At 48.7% G+C, this 6000-nt stretch overlaps 1 protein-coding gene across 2 annotated transcripts in view; it reads right to left on the bottom strand.

The window, feature by feature from the left end:
• Positions 1–236: 236 nt before the first annotated feature.
• Positions 237–6000, bottom strand: part of ahr2 (aryl hydrocarbon receptor 2) — a 245961-nt gene continuing 240197 nt past the window's right edge. For both annotated transcript variants that reach the window (XM_038788090.1, XM_038788095.1), the window contains one exon: positions 237–1271. The gene's annotated coding sequence lies outside the window, so the exon portion shown is untranslated. The remainder of the gene's footprint in view (positions 1272–6000) is intronic.

The following is a 6000-nucleotide window of genomic DNA, read 5'->3' as shown; positions in this document are numbered from 1 at the left end:
ACTGCTTTGGCATCTCATGGCAACATAGCCTGTCACTCACCAATCAAGTGTCCGGTGAGAAGAGATGAACAAAGACATCGGAGGGAAGCCAGGCCCACTCACTATCCAAGAGGAAACAAAACCCAACACATTCAGGATGGAAAAACGCTCAACTCAAATAAAGTGGAGAAATGGAACCGGGTTATGCTAAACATGGGTGGATATTCAAAATCAAACACAGACTCATTCACATCATATTCCTTTAAAAAAGGGAAAAGGTTTTAATAAGGGGGAGGACAGAAGGTTACAAAAAAATGTGTTTTTAATTTTAAGCAAAAGGATACAATTTGTCAACTGCCAACTATGGTTAGACATTTCTAAAACTAAATGACGTTTAAGTGAAAGGCAGCAATATATCAAGTGCTAAAATACAAGAGCTGCAGAGGGTCAAGAATATAGCAGCTGCTCAACAGAGAAACAGATGGGTTCTGTATTGTGACATTTGTAATATCAAACCACAAATAGTTCTGCATTATGCTGCATTATACACAAATCTCTTCCTGTAAAGTATTGATTTAATACATAAATAGCTTAAAACGTTGAAATGTTTTTTTAAAAATTCTTTTTTTAAGAAAAGCAAGTCCAACTTCAGAAGATTCAGATTGTAACACCAGGTGAGTGACTAGTCCGATGGACAACTGCTGTTGGTGTGCAAACATGTCGTAGGTGTGTTTCTGCCTAGCTACAGCACCACAGTCTCCGGGTGCTCATGTTCCATGGCAGATGTCTCTGTGTTTCAATTAATACTTAGCAATTGGTTAAGATAAAATCTTCAATCGGAAGGCTGGCTCTTTGGGAATATCTCCTTCATTCTAAGGCTCCCAGTGCACCAAGCAAGCACAATGACGTGCCAGTGTGCTTTCAAACTGTGATCTCCGCAAAAGAAAATGGCTCATGATTATACCAGTAACATCAGCACAAACAAAAAGCACACTGCATTTTTATACAAAAATATAAAAGTTAATTTTATTTTACAGAGCAATAGAAAATCGATCACTGAGGGCTTGTAGGTGACGATATGATACTTGAGATATGAAAGCATTCAGGTTGCAATGAATGTATGGTTTTGGTCACACCTTATCTTCAGCATTTTACACTGAACGCTGTCATGCGTCTGTGCACCATTGGGCTCAGCCTTCCCCAATCCAATTAAATCACAAGAACTGACCAGCTTAGTGCTCTCGGCAAACAAAGTCAGGATGGCCAGTGTTCCACGTCCTCAGAGCTTCTCCCTGTTGGAAGGATTGCAAATGGCATTATGAAAATCTATGAGACCTTCCAGAGTTTGCAATTAGCAAAAAGACTTGAATTTGTATGAAATCTTATTTCATCTCTCAGCAACCTCATAAAACACTTCCAAATGATGCACCCAAAGTAATATCATTGTAGCAATAAGGTAGCCCAACCAGTTAGTCTGTTGTAGGGTGCGAATGTAGAAAGAATATACTTGCATTGGAGAATGAGAGGCAATCTCATTCAGTCCAACAAGTTTGTGAAGGGGGGTTGATAGGATAGACACAGAGGGCATGATTCTCTAATCCAGAGTCTAAGTGCACCCACCAGCAGAGAGACGTGACTGGTCCCCGTTGGTGTGAGGCATGGCGCCCACGTGCGAGTCACAGTCTTTTGGTATGTTGTAAATATATGCGGTGCGGCAAGTGCATTGGATTCTCATCCCTCTCTCTGGCTCGGCGCCATTCGGAACTGGCACTCTGATCTGGCAGCACCCCCTCCCTCCACCCCCGCAGCACAAATGTGGACCCCGTGCTGAAAGGGGAGCATCCCTAACCCCTCATCAAGGAGGGGTATCCTCCCCCACAGGAATAACGGGTTACACCCCCCAAACCACATACGCACGAGGATTGAGGGTGACCTGACCCCCTGTAGCCACCCTCCCAGCCCTCCCCTCCAGTGCCCTCTATTGATCAACTAAATGGTTTCACTTCCTCTTTTGTAACCACAAAAAGCATTGTTAAATTGGTCAGGAGTTGTCATTCATAACAAGAGTGTTTCTATACATTGTGGTTAGGATCAATGGAGATTCTTGAGATGCATTCAAGCGTGAAGGGAATGATAAAGAAACAAACCCCTCGAAGCTGTCTGAACCATTAAGCTGTCCATCAATGGCTAGTGAACAGTATTGCTCTGAGAAATTAAATGGATGCTTAGCATTTCAAAGGACCTTGGGATTCAAAGCTTTTTCAAGTTTTGAAGGCTTTCTAAGAAGGCTTTGACACTTCAGAAAGCTGCACTTTCAAAGGCATAGGGCTAAGGGTGCAGATGGTAGGAAAGGGAGAGTTTCCTGTGTTGATTCTTCATTGAACCGCCTGGACTGCTCATCAGTGTCAGGCAGAGCAGTTCAGGGTGAGGAGGCCACTTCAGAGGTGAAAAGGTCTGACCAGGATGATGTTGTTTAACAGAGGGATGTCTGTGATCACCAAGCCAAACCCTCACCCACAGCCCAAGCCCACCCAACCCCCAGGACGCTTGAAGAACCGCCCTATGCAGCCTGGCAGAGGCAGATGGGAACATTAGCAATGGGAGATCCCCTTGGGGGTCCACTGCGCCAGGGTACACTTAAACAGCCTTGCACCAAAGCACGCCTGGCTGATGCATATTCCCGCTACAGGTGAGAGTGCCGGAGTTGAGACGGAGCACAGGTCTGCTACCCAATGTCAATCCCCTTTGTCAACCATTGGGATTCCTGATCACAGCGGCAGAGAATGGAGAATCGCGGCCAGAGATTGTTTCCGCTGATTGTGGAGTCCAAATCATGGGGGGGGGGGGGGGGGGGGGGGGGGGGGGCACTGCCTCAGGATGGGAGGAGTCAATTGTTTAAGGCTGAGATAAGGAGATATTTCTTCACTCAAAGGGTTGTGAATGTTTGGAATTCTCCTCCCGAGGGTTGTGGGTGCTCCATTGTTGAACAAACCCAAGGCCGGGGATAGACAGACTTTTGGTGTCTCAGGGCATTGAGGGATATGGGGAGCGAGCGGCAAAATGGAATTGAATCCCAAGATCAATCATGATCATCTTGAATGGTGGAACTGGCTCGATGGACCAAGTGGTCCACTCCTCCTATTTCTTGTGTTTTTGAATATGAGAATAATTGCCAGAGGTGCATACTGTTTGAAGATTGAACTTTCATGCTCACTTTCTCATCTTTGTTCCTCCCTTCGGTGACATTTTCCGAAGGCACAGCGTTAGTGTTCATGCATGCTAATGACACCCAACTCATGGAATCCCTGCAGTGCAGAAGGAGGCCACTTGGCCCATCGAGCTGACACCAACCCTTTGAAAGAGCACTCCACCTAGGTCAACTCCCCCACCCTATCTCCGTAACCCCACTTAACCTGCATATGTTTGGCCTGTGGGAGGAAACTGGAGCACCCGGAGGAAACCCATGCAGACACGACGAGAATGTGCAAACTCCACTCAAACATTCACCCAAGGCTGGAATTGAACCCCGGCCCCCGGCGCTGTGAAGCAGCAGTGCTAACCACTATGCCACCATGACGATCCACCTCTCTCGGCTCCTACACTGTTGCTAATTTATCAGACTGCTTATCAAACATCTGGTACTGGATGACCATAAATTTCCTCCAAAGAAACATTGGGAAAATGGTTTTCAAATCCACACTTCAAACTCCATTCCCTGGCTACTGGTGCTGTGTCTCTCCCTGTCAACAGTTGGGGATTAAGCCAGCCTATTCACAACCTTGGTGTCATATTTGATCCCAAGGTGAGCTTACGGTTTCATATCTGCGCCTTCACTAAGGCTGTCTATTTCCACCTCAGTTATATTGCCTGAATTTGTCCTATGTCAGCTCATCTTCTGCCGAAACCCTCACTTCTGCCTTCATAACTTCTAGCCGCCTGGATGGTCTCCCAAACTCTACTCTCAGTAAGGTTGAGGTCATCCAAAACACTGCTACCCATGTCTTAACATGTACCGAGTCCCATTCCCCTATCATGCCAATGTTCTTTATGAGGCTCTGGGTCGAATCCTGTTTTATATTCTCTTGTGAAGCACATTGGGATGTTTTATTACATTAAAGGCTCAATACAACTGGAAGTTATTGTTATATGGCCCTATGGGACGGTAGCACAGTGGTTAGCACTGTTGCTTCGCAGCGCCAGGGTCCCAGGTTCGATTCCCGGCTTGGGTCACTTTTTGTGCTGAGTCTGCACAATCTTTCCGTGTCTGCGTGGGTTTCCTCCGAGTGCTCCGTTTTCCTTCCACAGGTCCCAAAAGACGTGCTGTTAGATAATTTGGACATTCTGAATTCTCCCTCAGTGTACCCGAACAGGCGCCGGAATGTGGTGACTAGGGGATTTTCACAGTAACTTCATTGCAGTGTTAATATAAGCCTACTTACTTTGACAATAATAAAGATTATTAAAGATTATTATTATTGGGAGATGAAACAGGTCTATATTCAAACCAGTAAGGCAAAGAAGCTAAACGATCAGAGTTTTGAGTCAACCGGTGTTAACCTTCTCCCAATTGTTTTAAAGGCAGCAGACATTTGGCATCCATTTCCTCATTGCTAAATTACACTCTTGTGCCGTCAAGAATGAAGAATGCTCCCAACCCGGCGTAGCGGAGTGGCGCCAACCACTCCGGCGTCGGGCCTCCCCAAAGGTGCGGAATTCTCCGCACCTTTAGGGGCTAGGCCCGTGCTGGAGTGGCTCCCGCTCCGCTGACTGGCGCCAAGGGCCTTTGGCACTACACCGGCCGGCGTTGGGGCTGGCCGAAAGGCCTTCGCCGGTTGCCGTGAGTCAGCGCATGCGCCAGAGCGCAGCGGCCGCTATCGTTACCTCCGGCCCATGCGCGGTAGGGGGGTCTCTTCCGCTTCCACCATGGTGGCGGCCGTTGCGGCGGCGGAAGAAAAAGAGTGCCCCCACGGCACTGACCCGCCCGCCGATCGGTGGGCCCCGATCGCAGGCCAGGCCACAGTGGGGGCACCCCCGGGGGTCTGATCGCCCCTCGCCACCCCCAGGACCCTGGGGGCCCGCTCGTGCCGCCAATCCCGCCAGCACAGAGGTGATTTAAACCACATCGGCGGGATTGGCCTGTCAGCGGCGGGACTTCAGCCCATCGCGGGCCGGAGAATCGGCGCAGGGGGCCCGCCAACCAGCGGGGCGTGATTCCCGCCGATTCTCGCGTGGCGGAGAATTCCGGCCACGGCGGGGGCAGGATTTACGCCAGCCCCGGGCGATTCCCCGACCCTGCGGGGGGGTCGGAGAATTCCGCCCCAGATTGGCACAGTTTTTGTTTGACTATCAGAGCACTTGTCATGCAACAACAGGAATCGCCCCAGTGGAACTGTTAATGGGATGGCAGCTTCATACAAGACGAAGCCAACTATTTACAAACTTGGCGTGGAGTCCCAATAAGAGAACCAGAAAATAAATTACGCCTCGGCAAGAACAGAAAGAACACTCGAAACAGGCGACCAGATTTACGTGAGGAACTTTGGAGATATTCCCAGCTGGGTCCCTGAAATCACAATGGAGGAAACGGGGCCAGTGTCATACAAAGTGACGGTCCAGGACAATGTCTTAAAGAAATACCTGGACCAGCTCAGGAGCAGGGAGTCTGCCCCCGAACAGGAGTCCACCCCCCGAGCAAATTTCATTACCGGCCATGAATCGGGCAACAGTTCAAAGCAGACCCACTCCCGTCCCTCCGAGTAATGGGGACACAGACTCTAAGATGGAAGCAGAGGAAGCTGGTGCCCCGACTGAAGCGGAATCCAAAAAGGAACCTACACTGGCACTCCCTCCGGAAACAATACAGTCAATGCTGAGGGAATGCTGTACTGTCAGAGAGTCAGTACTGAGGGAATGTTGCATGTTGTTCATGTTGGTCTTTGGCTTTTAGAGCAAAATTCCACCTCCTGACCTCTCAATGAAGCCCAAAATTGAACAAGTGGTCTTTCATCTCATTGGTGTTTA

This window comes from Scyliorhinus canicula, chromosome 2 (genome assembly GCF_902713615.1).
Source record: "Scyliorhinus canicula chromosome 2, sScyCan1.1, whole genome shotgun sequence".
Classification (NCBI taxonomy): domain Eukaryota; kingdom Metazoa; phylum Chordata; class Chondrichthyes; order Carcharhiniformes; family Scyliorhinidae; genus Scyliorhinus; species Scyliorhinus canicula.
Note: the sequence above shows the minus strand (reverse complement) of the source record. Positions and strands in the feature narration are given on the sequence as shown.